The 15092-nt window shown below is 36.5% G+C and overlaps 1 protein-coding gene across 4 annotated transcripts in view; it reads right to left on the bottom strand.

The window, feature by feature from the left end:
• Positions 1-487: 487 nt before the first annotated feature.
• Positions 488-15092, bottom strand: part of B3GNT2 (UDP-GlcNAc:betaGal beta-1,3-N-acetylglucosaminyltransferase 2) — a 398515-nt gene continuing 383910 nt past the window's right edge. Inside the window, exons 13-14 of one of the 4 annotated variants that reach the window (XR_004352765.1) lie at positions 1039-1132; positions 488-855 (exon numbers count right to left, since the gene is read on the bottom strand). The gene's annotated coding sequence lies outside the window, so the exon portion shown is untranslated. Of the gene's footprint in view, positions 856-1038; positions 1133-10540; positions 10883-15092 lie in introns of those variants that run through there. The other 3 variants (XR_004352798.1, XR_004352797.1, XR_004352767.1) reach the window with 3 other exon arrangements.

The raw sequence follows: 15092 nt of genomic DNA, 5'->3' as shown, positions 1-15092 counted from the left end.
CCTTTTCACTCCAGGAAATCTACTCCTCACTCTCAGTTTACTTGGAGGAGGAAGAGGAGAAGAAGGAGAAGAAGGAAAAATGAAGGAGGAAGAGGGGGAGAAAGAAGGAGAAAGCAGTTGTGACCTGCAATACAAGTACAGATTTAAAGCTGAACAATCACGTAACTCCAGAAGCCCACAGGCATAAGCTACAGACCTAGCCTGCAAATAAATTTGGTCTCAATTTGGACTCCAGATTAAAACCAAATTAGGTGACTTTTTGCCTTTATATCAGTAGTTTCTTTAAAAGTGGATATACTTTTTCACAACTAGGTAGGTCCAAACAATAGCCAGAATTGACTACATAGCCATAAAATTTAGTACAATGCCTCTAAAATAACAGAGATTTGGCATTGCTTTCAGTTCAACAAGTTTTTCTTAAAACTGAGCAACTTGGCTAGAGAAGATTGATTAATTCAGTCTGTAATCTAAGGGCAACTGAAGAAACAGCATGAGTCATGTTCATCAAAATTTATGAATCCCTTTTGTAATTGTGACTTTATTTCTACTGCATAGTAATATAATGTTTCAAACTCTGTGATTCCACTGAGCCAAAGACAGCTCTTCAACGTAAAATAAATGAGATATTTGGGTAATATCTTGCAAAATCCACATGGTCAGTTTGAATCTTAGTACCTGTACTTCCTGAACAAATAAGTGATGCATTTGTTTTTTCTTTCCCAGATTTAAGTTCAATTTCTTCACCTTCTGGTGTCTCACGTCAGTAAGAAAATACAATCTTGTGAGCCACGATGGAGATTCTCAAGTTGCATCTCTTAGAGGCATTTAATTCCCAAAGACCAAGAGTCATGAAAACTTCAATTAAAAAAAAATCAAACATTAAGTCAAATATACTTCAATAAAAAATAAATAAAATCTAAATAAAATAAAATTCTAGCCATTGCAGTAGGTAAAAAAATTAAATGTCTCCCTGACTTAGCTATTCAACTGCTTTAAGATAAACAAATGTTGCTTCAAGTTCTTTCAAATGTCCCATACCTTGGCAACAATGAAAGTCATTAACATTCACAGTCCTCCATCACATGGGACAATATTTCATACTTGACAAGTTCACAGCAAGAATTTCCAGTAACTGAAACAAAGGAAAGACTTTCTTTGGATTCAAATAAACTGATGATGGACCCTCTTTTCCCTTTCCTTACAGGTGTCCCATCTGTGCCAAATAAGCTCATCTTTATTTGAAGAACATGTAGAACTAAGATGAAGTAATAGAGATGGGAAGAAAATGGGACAAGAGAGTGTCCTATAAAGTAACAGGTTTCATACTTGATTATGACTGGTGGTGATATCTACAGGCAGTTACAAAGGAGGATTTCTAAAACATTCTATCTGCAATCTGCCCAAAACATTTGTATAAGTGGTCAAACTTCCAAGATGACTACTCTAAAAGATAATGCTCCTTTTGGATAAGATTGTGTTTTTAAATAATAACATCAGCATCTTTGCCTGATAAATCCAATTCTTTATACCCTTTAAAATAGCTGATGAAAAAAATATCAGAGCCTTAGTATTGATTACAATTCAGTTTTTAAACTTTTTGTTTTGAAATAATTATAGATTCACAGGAAGTTCAACTGTGGTATAAAGAGCCCCATGTACCCCTCATGGTATCATCTTATAGCTATAGTATATAATCAAAACTTGGAAATTGGCATTGGTACATTACTGTTAACATACCAATCCCAGTTGGTATGTTACTCAGTTGTAACCTTTTTTAACCAGAATTTATTTGTGTGTGTGTGTGTATAATTTTATACAGTTTAATCTCATGTACAGATTCATGTAACCACCACTACAATCAAGATTCAGCTGTCACATTATTGCAAAAGAATTCCCTCCTGCTACCACTGCGAATTAGCACTCACCACCTCATCCCCTCCTTGTCATCTGGCTACCATGAATCTCTTCTCAATCTCTGTAGTTTTGTTATTTCAAAAATGTGATATAAATGGAATCTTACTGCATTTGACATTTAAGATTGATTTTTCTTCACTAAGCATAATGTCCTTGAGGTGCATCCAGGGTGTTTCATTTATCAGTAGTTCATTCCTTTTTATTGTTGAGTAGTATTCTATTGTGTGGATGTAGAGTTTGTTCAACCATTCACCTACTGAAGGGCATCTGGGCTGTTTCCAGTATTTTGCTAGTAGGAATAAAGCTGCAATGAGTATCACTGTACGGGTTTTGCGTAAACATATATTTTAATTTTTCTGTGATAAATGTCCAAGAGTTGATTGCTGAGTTGCATGTTTAGCTTTGCAAGAAAATACCAAACTGTTTTCCAGAGTGGCTGTACCATTTTACATTCCTACCAGCAATGCATGACAGATCCAGTTTCTCTGCATCCTCACAAACACTTGTGTAGTAATATTTCATTGTGGTTTTAACTTGCATTTCCCTAATGACTAATGATGCTGAACATCTTTTCATACCATTATTTTCCATCTATACATTCTCTTCTGTGAAATCTCTTCATGTCTTTTGCCCATTTTATAATTGGATTGTTTCTTTTTCACTGTTGAGTTTTGAGAATTTTTTTTAAAATAACGTATTCCAAATGTAAGGTTTTGTCAGATAGGTGCTTTGCAAATATTTTCTCCTACAAATTCATTTTCAAAAGACAAAAATCAGAACTGGGTCTTAGGTGAGAGGACATTTGATTTTGTAGATTACATTCAAGGATTACATTCAAGGCTATGTGACTTTGATTTCAGCCGTTATTTAAACCCAAACTTTGAGGCTTCTTGATACAGTGATGTCCCAGTGTGCTAAACAAGATCAAAAGATGACAAGTCACCACCACTGGTCAGGATTAGTTCATATGTTTAAAAGGCAGGTGCATTCTGCATAACATCATATTGCAAGGGAAAGCTCTTACTCTTGATGAAATGTGTAGTTCAAGAAAGCAAAAAAAATCTATTTTCAAGGCAACAGAATGATAGGCAACCTGATCTTTAAATCTTATTCTAGGTAATATTCTAAAAATATGTGCTATAAAGTACTATAAAATAATCTGATTTCAGATCCTATGTTTTTTTCTAGTGTACCTTGTTTACTCTAGAAATGGTGACTATACAACTCTAAATTTGAGGGGACGGTTCAAATTTCAAATATTCCAAACCATTGCCTCCATAAACCATTAAAATTACTTCCAAGTATTAGACCATCAAAATTATACCTGGTAGACTTCTCTTTACATCTGACAAAGATCCCTGTTTAGAATATTCCGAGTATGGCTACCTTGTCATATACCCTTCCCTGCTCACACCCCTTATGCTCTAATGGTCATACTCTACACGACATGATCCTGCCCCCTTGCTATAGCTAATCAAACAAAGAAGGGACCCAAAGCACCCATCCATAGGCTGTTCAGTGACCCCTGCTTTGGATTTACTGGTTCAAAAGAAGATGAGCTGGGTCAGTTATACTCCTTTTTCAGGAACTTGGAATTAAAAGGCTGAAGTGAGGGTAAACAACCATAAGAGCTGGACTGAAAGGTCACGACATGACCACTATGGGCCATGTGCAAGCTGGAAGCCAGCCTCTGGAGGGTGGCGTCAGCTGATGCACAGGGAGAAGCAGAGATGCCATGAGTTTGTGGATAATGTCCCTGAGAGGCAGGTAGAAGGAGTAGCTACTTGGGGGACCTGATGGCTTTCTGACTCTAGCTCAGGTTCCCATTCACACATAGCTTTAGAAGATACTCTGCTTTTGAAATATCTTGGGTGGGTTCTTAGCAGCCGAAAGATTTCTAATTATGACATGCACCTAGTGGTATTATTTTTTAATTTGGGAGTTATAGTTGATAGCTATAGAAGAATTTGCATGACCTAATGAGAGCAGCATTCTCTCAAAAAGTTTTCAGTTGACGTAAAATCTCCCCAGAAAGAGACAGAACTACCACGTACGACTGGTGGGAGTACACAGTTCAGCCTTTCTGAGGGGCAATTGGGCAAAATGTATCTCAAAATAAAAGTATGTGCTATAGATGCTCTTTTTAGAAAGAAATATATGCATGATAACCCTGGAAGCATATATTAAAATAGTAATAATGGTTATCTCTAGAGGATAAGATTGTGGATGATTTAAATGTTCTCCTTTCTTATGTTTTTATTTCTTACCATTCTTTTCAAAAGCAGGGGTTTAAAATATGAAAATCAGCTACCAGTTCTTACATTTGCTAGGTGCTTTACAGACATTACCTAATTTAATGTTTAAAATGACCCTATAAGGTAGGTGCTGTTATTCTTACTTTATGAATGAGGAAGTTGAACCCTAAAGATGTTTAAAAAAATGTCTTATGTCGTGACCAGCGAGTGGCACTAAAATGTAAAATCCATGAGATTGGGGATGTTGTCTGTTTCATTCACTGTGGGATCTGTGGCACCTAGAACTCACTAAATATTTTAAAATAAATGATAGGTGGAAGCAGGCTTTGTGCCCAACTATGCCTCACTCCAAAACCTCTGCTTCAAATTCTTTCTCTAAACCAACACTCCAAACAAGCCCTTCTGCAATTTATGACCTTAATTCACCTTTTAATTTACTTTGTTTAAAATAGGAAGAAATCTCAACAACCAAAAACCAAACTACCCAATTTTTTAAATGAGCAAAAGTTGTGAATAGACATTTTCCCAAAGAAGACATATAGATAGCCAACAGGCATATGACAAGATATTCAACACCACTAATTATTAGGGAAATACAGATCAAAACCACAATGAGATGCCACCTCACACCTGTTAGAATGGCAGTTATCAAAATAGACAAGATATAACAGTGTTGGTGAGGATGTGGAGAAAAGGGAATGCTTGTGCACTGTTGGTGGGAATGTAAATTGGTGCAGCTACTGTGGAAAATGGTATGGAGATCCCTCAAAAAATTAAGAATAGAACTACCATACGATTGAGCTATTCCAATTCTGGGTATTTTTCCAAATACAAAAATACTAATTTGAAAAAATATGTGCACCCCTACGTTCATTGCAGCATTATTTATAATAGCCAAGATATGGAAGCAACTTAAGTGCCCACTGATGGATGAATGGATAAAGAAGATATGGTGTATATACAGACAGTGGAATACTACTCAGTCATATAGAAGAAAGAGATCTTGCCATTTGCAACAACATGGGTATACAACCTTGAGGATATTATGTTAAGTGAAATAAGTCAGAGAAATAAAAATACTGTATGATTTCACTTTTATGTGGAATCTAAAACAAAACAAACTCATAGACGCAGAAAACAGATTGATGGTTATTGGAGGGGAAGGGGGTTGGGGGGGTGGATGACATGGGTGAAGGGGATCAACTGTCTGGTGAAGGATGGTAACTAGACCTTTGGTGGTAGTTACTTTGCAGTGTACACAGATGTCAAATTATAATGTTGTATACCTAAAACATATAATGTTATATACCAATTTTACTTCAATTTTTTAAAAAAAGTTAAAATGAAACAGGAAGAAAAGACCAAAAAATATTTACAGAACATGATGATGCTCTAGGAAATATAAAGGCACATGATGGGTAACTGAATTGCCCTAGTCAGTAAACTAACAAGTTATAGATAAACTCAACAAAGCTTTATATTATATAACCTTTACATTTTATTTAATATGGTGTTTGTAATCATCGCTAAGAAAATTTGGATATGTGACCCTTAGTTTTGAATTCAATTCTGGATTTATTATACCATTTTTTCTATGGAAAAACTCAGCTTCTCTTACATAATTTTGACTTCCAGAAGATTTTCTAGGAGTGTAGTACAATGGAAGAATGAACATTCTTGGTATTATTATTCAAAATCATAATTTATTCCTTAGTAGCTACATAGCCTTTTAAATCAGCATGAAATACTATTTTTGGAGGAAACCTGAAGTTCAAACTATAATTTTGCAATAGTTATAGCAATGTCAACCCAGAGCACTAGAAGAAAGCTTCAACTCATGACAAACATCATATTTCCAGTTCTTGATTCCATTTTAATAATAGCACCACAATATCATAATTACTAGACCTTAGCCAAAAGACCAAGATGCATAAGTCAGTCATAGCTATTAAATTTATGAAAGGCTAAGTTTTCCATACGGCAATGTTTAATCCCAAACTTACTGCCATTGTTGCTGATCAGCTTAAGGTATGAGGAGAAATATTTAAGATGATATTACTAGAGATGTGTTCTCTATCATCATTTTGATTTAATATTGTTTGGGGAGTTCAGGACGATGTAAGAAGAGAGATTGAACAAACCCAAGAGAAATACATAATGGAAGAAACAAAACATCGCTATTTGAAGACAATTGACTATGTATCTAAAAACACGCCCAAGGGATCAGCTAGAATTTTAAACTTACTACAATAGTAAATGGCCAGATCAAATATAAGATATAGAAAAGCCGTTAACATTCTTGAATACCAACAATTACAAACTAGAAAAACCTAATTTAAAAAAAGAGATCCAATTTATAATAGCAATAAAATATATATAAAGAAGAGTAGACTTAATAAGAAGTGTTTGGCTATATAAACAAAATAATGAAATTCATCGGGCAATAACATCTAGGAAGAACAAAATATTTTAAAGATGTCAATTCTTAATATGTTCTTTTTAAATTTAATGCAATCCCAATCAAAATAAAAATGGAAGATTTTTTAGGATTTAAAAAGAATGTTATAATGTTCATTTAGAAAAGTAAAAGGTGAGAATAACAAAAACATTCTGAAAAAGAGAAAGGACAATGAGCAAACAAAATGGAAACATAAGTCAGTGAAACAGAAGAGAAACCTCAGAAACAGGCCCCATTATAAATAAGGATTAAAAAATGACCAAGTACAATGCAAAACAATAGGAAAGATTTGAAAGTACATATCTGTGGTAATCATTCATTAGAAATTCAAATTATTTTAGGTCAAATACTTCATACCACCCTTCAAAATATATTCCAGAAGTCTTACATTAATTACTAAATACCTGTAAACTCAAAACTAAACAAATAAACAAGAGTGAGTGAATGTTAGATTACTAGAAAGACGATAATATTTTTGAGTTTGAAGCAAAGAAGAGATAACAAAAGAAAGGATCATGGTTTCATACTTAATTGAAAAAACCCATTTATTCAACTTAAAAATAGGAAAACTAGATATAAATTAGAGACATGCATTAATTTTTTGGTCTACTGGAACTTGTGTGGCCTGTTTTATCCTTTGCACCTTGCACCGTGCTGGGCACACCGTAAATGTTCACTAGTTATTTGTTGAACAAATATTGCAATAATTAACTAAGTAGACTTTGATTAATTGCATAAGACAAAGAAGTGACCCTAGAGTCCAATTAGCCAGCTGCAACTAAGAATGATGACTGAAAATTAATTTCTTTGGCCCACATGCAAAAGAACCACACAGGAGGCTGTCTACTCAGCCGTGGAATGGGCAAGTGATGGCAACCATAGGTGGGCTGTGGAAGTGCTATCAGGCCAAATCATGTCACACTATAAGCATCAGCTGTGGGAGGGTGATAGCCAACAGGCCACACTGGCCAGGGTCAGTCAGCAAATGAATGGCTTGACTCAATCAAGAAATCTTGTTCAGTCTGGGAGGCCCAGACATCAGGGTGCTGAATGACAGGGCTTATAAACAAGCCATCTCAGCTGCTAAACAAAGGGCACGATTGTGTTCGAGGAGGAGAGAGACAGAGGACCACATACTTCTTGTCAGTCTTTTTCTAGGATAATTACTCAGTGGAGTGAAGCATCTTTAACCACTTTGACCTGATGGTTGCTGTATTTTCCATCTGAGACAATCCTCTGACTAGAGGGATTTTAACATCAGTATATGATTGTTTGCGATGATAGTAAGGAATACATTCATTCAAAATCATTTAGTAGTTGGGGAGTCTATGCAGCAAGATGCTTCTGCTTTGTTTTCAGTCTACTTTGTGTTGATGGCTCACAGCATTCAGTACATTTTTGCTGAATCAGTAAACGAACTGAGCATTATGTTCATAAGGCTAAAAAATAATCATTTTGGTTTTGTCAACATCTTGTTTTCCAATTTGGTGCTGGAAATATGGGGAACTGGTCTAATGTTTGCTAATGATATGCATATATGTGTTTCCATCTCTTCAGCCCTGTTTCCCCAGGGTGATGAAAATAAACACATTAAGAGAAATTGGGAGCATCTTCACTGCACGCCTGGATCCAGTGTTTCTCTGCTATAACGATGCCCCCATACATGATTTCCCACTTGTCACCTAGACTGGAGGACAGATCCTTCAAATGAGTAGAATTTGTTAGTTGTTGTTGCTATTATTACTTAACCAGCAGACAGGTTACCGGCTGGAATGGGCCAGAGCACTTTGGCAAAATATTCATTTCCTGGCTATGCCTATGGCAACTTGGTACGTACAATGAGGAAAGGAGAGCAGGTTTTTTTTTAAATTCAAGGTTCATTCTTTTATTCAAGGTCGAAACCACAAAATTCTGAGCTATCGGATCATGAAGTGCTTGCTTCCCTGTAATCCATTCCAATAGGAGAGCAGATATTTTAAAAACTATTTGTGAAATAGCTGGTAATGATAGGACCAGTGCTAAGCACATGTAAAGTAGATATTTCCGCATAGTGGCAGGATGAAAGAAACTGATATGTCAAATATTTTAAACTCCATGATCAAATTGGAATAATATCAAAAGTGGCTGTAATCTGAAGCAGTAGAATTCAATTTTCCTTGCATTATGGATATTTCTCTTAGCAGACCCAGGTTAAATGACTGCTCTGAGGTTGATGACATACCAATTCCTATTGCCAACAATGACTTCAGCCTGATGGCAACCTTTACAAATTGCTTCCTGTAAATTCTTTGTGAGAATAACAAGCAATTCATTTTGCTTGAGAGTGACTTTTAGCTAAGGGACTCCACCCAACAATCTGGATTTAATAAAACAAAAAACACTTTGGTATTACAAACATCTTTTTTGAGTTGCAAGCTCCCCACATAAGGTTTTGTAAAAGCAAAGCATTTTCATTTTCTATTCAGCGAAAACCAGACAGATCCTTATGCACGGCCAATGATTACTTAGTTTTTCTGATGAGTTGGTGGGGAGGAGCAGAAAGGAAGAGAAGGTCACTGAAGAGCCACATATGTGTGTGTATGTATGTAAGATATTCAGGGTAATATTTACAAAAGACTTTTAAGTCACAGCCAGTGGCTTGGTAATTCAATCATTTATCCATTCAATTATTTGGCACCCAGTATTTACTAAGTACAAGGTACTGTTGTAAGCTCTGGGGATAGCATAGTTGAACAAAACAGACAATACTTTTGCTCTCATGGAACTTACATTCGAGTGAGAGAAGACAGATCATAAGCCAAACACTAAGCAAAGAAAAATCTCCTTAAAGAGGACTCTGGATTTAATGGGCAAGGTAGAGGAATTATCTGCTTACAGAGATTAGGTATTGGGAACATTTATGTCTCTGTGATTTGTAGTAGATAAAATCACACTAGTAAATATTTAAGCTTGGCATTGCTCAGATATATATAATTTATGACCTAGTTCCTGAACTCATAGAGCTTACAATTCCAACGTGAAAGGTGTTCCTGCACATCATGCAGGCAGAGAGGGAAGGAAGAACCACCAGATATTTTGCATCCTATCTGAATCAGAGCTGAATCATTGTGTTCAAGGTTATAATAGGGGTGAAGGAAGTTTAGAATCCTTGAGTCTTTAGGAATTCAAATAGGAATAGGAATTCCTTGACACTGTGTGTCTTTTCCTATTTGGTAAAAACAAAAACAAAAAAACCCAAAAAAACAATGAAGTCATTGGCATGACAGAGAAATTGTGTGTGTGTGTGTGTGTGTGTGTGTGTGTGTATGTATGTTAGAAAGAATGTCCAATCCACTTTGCTCATTCCAATGAACTTACTAGGATTAAAGGAGGTAGAAACAGAAAATCTGACAGTTTAAAAAAAAATAACTGTAGGGCTTCCCTGGTGGTGCAGTGGTTGAGAGTCCGCCTGCCGGTGCAGGGGACGCAGGTTCGTGCCCTGGTCTGGGAAGATCCCACATGCTGCAGAGCGGCTGAGCCCATGGGCCATGGCCGCTGAGCCTGCGCGTCCGGAGCCTGTTGCTCCGCGGCGGGAGAGGCCACAGTGGTGAGAGGCCCGCGTACCGGAAAAAAAAAACAAAATAAACAAACAAAAAAAGGACCTTGGACCTAATGAAGGTAAAACCATAAGACTTCTTTGGGATAACACCTCTGACACTTCTCTGATTTCCATTCCTGCTTACTCGTTTTTCAACTTTTCTCTTTTCATTGTTCTTTGCTAGCTGCTATCATCAATCAGGCCTTATGATTGTCTTCATCATTCCAGATGTATTGGCCTCAGAGCTCATGAAATCAAAATCACCTTATGCTTCTGCTACTCTTGCGGAGTCCCTCAGAACTATACCACTCACCTCCTCAATCTGGGAGAAGAAATAAGTTTCTTAAGAACAACACTTCTAATATCCCCAATCACAGTTGCTTGTTCAAAACGGAGCCTTCCAAGTCTTTTTCTCCTTACTCTTACAAGAATACTTATTCATCTAACAAACACATATTGAACACCCACCGTATGACATTATGTGGGGCTACTTGGGCCTACAAAGATGTTGAAGATACATGGTTGCTACCTTATAGAGCTTATGGTTAAGAAAGGAGCCAAGTGCACAGATAGCTATAAAACAAGGTGGAAAAAGGGCAAGCACCACAAGAAAGAGACGAATGAAGTACCCTGTTTGCTCTGAGGAAGTTTCTGGTTGGGGGGCTCAGGATGGCAGCACTGGAGGAAAAGAGGGATAGTTAGGATTGCAACAGATCAGGAACAAATGAGCAGATGCAAGTTTACCTTTTTTGTTTATACTTTTTCTCTTAGTACATTATACACTCTATCCCATCTTTATTTATATTCTTCAAATGAGGCTTTCCCAATAAAAAATCTTTTCTTAATCTCACAAGCCTCTCTTCCTTTTTTTCTTCCATTAATATTACTTTAAATCTTTAATAAGTTTGCTTTTAATTGGGTATTTAATCAACTTTACAATGAAAGTTAAATAGAAATATCTAAGTACCAAGAGCAACAAACATGAACTTAAACTCCTCAAATTTCCATGCTTTCATAAACCCCGAAGACTTTTTCCGTTCTGCTGCTTGCATAAAAACAAATGTGTGTAATTGTTAGGAACCAGTATTTATCATTTGGAATTATACTTTTTCTCATCTGCTATTGTTTTCTATAATCCTTTATCCATTCTTATATGTCTCTCATTTTATCATTCCAACCAGTAATGTCATGTTTTATTGTACCAATGTATCATATTTGCTGTCTTCTTATTTGTTGTAGGTGTGTATGTGGGCTTTTTCTAGTTTTTAGATATGATAATAATTGCTTCTATACACATTTATATGCCTTCTCTTTCCTTTGAATTATCGCCTTGGTATATGTTACATTTTCCAGAGTTAAATAAATTAATATATAATGTGTGGCTAAAGGTATGAGTGCTGGCAGACTGGCTGTGTTTGAATTCTGGCTCTATCACTTACCTGTGTGAACTTGGGTAAATTTCTTGACCTCTCTGAGGCACTTTCCTCAACTAAAAAACAGGCATAATGATAGTACCCACCTCATATTATTAGTATGAAAATTATATGAGATAATATACACATATTGTAAAGAATGTTAAAGGTTTAGTCTCTGATTCATGTCATGTGTATCCAAGATGGTTTCCAGAAAAAGAGCATCAGCTTACAGGATCATCAGATGCATCCAAACTTTCATGTTCATGTATTGTTGCTCTTATTTTACTGGTACAAGAATCCTATCTTACACTTATTTACATTTGTATTTTTGCACTGTAATAGATGGAACCCTTGGTTTCAAGTAAAAATCCACAACCTTTTACAGGAAGGAAAGGTAGGAGTATGGCTAAGTGCTTATTTTCTCCCTCTGTCTCTGGCCTCTGCTTTTCTCAACCTGGCTTCCTTCACATAGTTGGAAACCTGGCCACCAGGTGTTCCCATGCTTCATATTTATGGTGACTGCATGTCTTTACCAACTCCACATTCCCAGGGAAGGAGTCTTATTGGCAGGGGTCAGTCACTCACTCCTAAACCAATCAACTGTGGTCAGGGATTTGGGTACTAAAACTGGTGGTCCCTATCAGAACCATTTGTCTGGAGTGGAAGGAAGAGCATTAATCTAAAGACAGGGTGCCACATTAAAAGGATCATACACCATGATCAAGTGGTTTTATCCCAGGAATGCAAGGATTCTTCAAATATGCAAATCAATCAATGTGATAAACCATATTAACATACTGAAGGAGAAAAACCATATGACCATCTCAGTAGATGCAGAAAAAGCTTTCGACAAAATTCAACACCCATTTATGATAAAAACCCTCCAGAAAGTACGCATAGAAGGAACTTTCCTTGACATAATAAAGGCATGTATGACAAACCCACATATGACAAACTCACAGCCAACATCGTTCTCAATGGTGAAAAGCTGAAACCATTTCCCTAAGATGAGGAACAAGACAAGGTTGTCCACTCTCACCACTCTCATTCAACATAGTTTTGGTAGTTTTAACCACAGCAATCAGAGAAGAGAAAGAAATAAAAGGAATCCAAATCAGAAAAGAAGAAGTAAAGCTGTCACTGTTTGCAGATGACATGATACTATACATAGAGAATCCTAAAGATGCTACCAGAAGACTACTAGAGCTAATCAATGAATTTGGTAAAGTAGCAGGATACAAAATTAATGCACAGAAGTCTCTTGCATTCCTATACACTAATGATGAAAAATCTGAAAGAGAAATTAAGGAAACACTCCCATTTATCACTGCAACAAAAAGAATAAAATACCTAGGAATAAACCTACCTAAGGAGACAAAAGACCTATATGCAGAAAACTATAAGACAGTGATGAAAGAAATTAAAGATGATACAAACAGATGGAGAGATTATACCATGTTCTTGGATTGGAAGAATCAACATTGTGAAAATGACTATACTACCCAAAGCAATCTACAGATTCAGTGCAATCTGTATCAAACTACCAATGGCATTTTTCACAGAACTAGAACAAAAAAAATTCACAATTTGTATGGAAACACAAAAGAGCCCAAATAGCCAAAGCAATCTTGAGAAAGAAAAATGGAGCTGGAGGAATCAGGCTCCCAGACTTCAAACTATACTATGAAGCTACAGTAATCAAGACAGTATGGTACTGGCACAAAAACAGAAATATAGATCAATGGAACAGGATAGAAAGCCCAGAGATAAACAAAAGCGCATATGGTCACCTTATTTTTGATAAAGGAGGCAAGGATATACAATGGAGAGACCTAAATATAAGGCCAGACACTATCAAACTCTTAGAGGAAAACATAGGCAGAACACTCTATGACATAAATCACAGCAAGATCCTTTTTGACCCACCTCCTAGAGAAATGGAAATAAAAACAAAAATAAACAAATGGGACCTAATGAAACGTAAAAGCTTTTGCACAGCAAAGGAAACCATAAACAAGATGAAAAGACAGCCCTCAGAATGGGAGAAAATATTTGCAAATGAAGCAACTGACAAAGGATTAATCTCCAAAATTTAGAAGCAGCTCAATATCAAAAAAACAAACAACCCAATCCAAAAATGGGCAGAAGACCTAAACAGACATTTCTCCAAAGAAGATATACAGATTGCCAACAAACACATGAAAGAATGCTCAACATCACTAATCATTAGAGAAATGCATATCAAAACTACAAGGAGGTATCATCTCACACCAGTCAGAATGGCCATCATCAAAAAATCTACAAACAATAAATGCTGGAGAGGGTGTGGAGAAAAGGGAACCCTCTTGCACTGTTGGTGGGAATGTAATTGATACAGCCACTATGGAGAACAGTATGGAGGTTCCTTAGAAAACTAAAAATAGAACTACCATACGACCCAGCAACCCCACTACTGGGCATATACCCTGAGGAAACCATAATTCAAAAAGAGTCACGTACCAAAATGTTCATTGCAGCTGTATTTACAATAGCCAGGATATGGAAGCAAACTAAGTATCCATTGATGGATGAATGGATAAAGAAGATGTGGCACATATATACAGTGGAATATTACTCAGCCATAAAAAGAAACGAAACTGAGTTATTTGTAGTGAGGTGGATGGACCTAGAGTCTGTCATACACAGTGAAGTAAGTCAGGAAGAGAAAAACAAATACCATATGCTAACACATATATATGGAATCTAAAAAAATTAAAAAATGGTTCTGAAGAACCTAGGGGCAGGACAGGAATAAAGACACAGATGTAGAGAATGGACTTGAGGACATGGGGAGGGGGAAGGGTAAGCTGGGACGAAGTGAGAGAGTGGCATGGACATATATACACTACCAAATGTAAAACAGCTAGTGGGAAGCAGCCGCATAGCACAGGGAGATCAGCTAGGTGCTTTGTGACCACCAAGAGGGGTGGGATAGGCAGGGTGGGAGGGACACACAAAAGGGAGGAAATATGGGGATATATGTATAGCTGATTCACTTTGTTATAAAGCAGAAACTAACACACCATTGTAAAGCAATTATACTCCAATAAAGATGTTGAAAGAAAGAAAGAATGAAAGGAAGGAAGACAGGGTGCCAAATAGAAGGGCTCTGGCCAGATCAAATGATAGACTCCACCAAATGGAGTTACTAGAGGAGCTCAATATGGTTCACATCTGTTGACTGTTCTCGTGTGACTCTCCTCCTCTTGTGCGAACTATTCATATCTTTGATCAGTTGTCAAGACATATTTTTCATTATAAACATACATTTTCCTAAGGTTTCCTACAACCTTGAAACTATTTTAAAATTTTAGGATCGCATCAATAGGAGTACTGAAGAACCACTATGTTCCAGGAGTTGTTCTGGGTGCTATGAAAAGTTCAGAGGGCTGCATCACTATAGAGAATTCAGTTTCTAATGGGGTTGAGCAACA

This window comes from Phocoena sinus, chromosome 13, assembly GCF_008692025.1.
Source record: "Phocoena sinus isolate mPhoSin1 chromosome 13, mPhoSin1.pri, whole genome shotgun sequence".
Lineage (NCBI taxonomy): Eukaryota > Metazoa > Chordata > Mammalia > Artiodactyla > Phocoenidae > Phocoena > Phocoena sinus.
The sequence above is the reverse complement of the archived record's forward strand: the minus strand, read 5'-3'. Positions and strand labels throughout refer to the sequence as shown.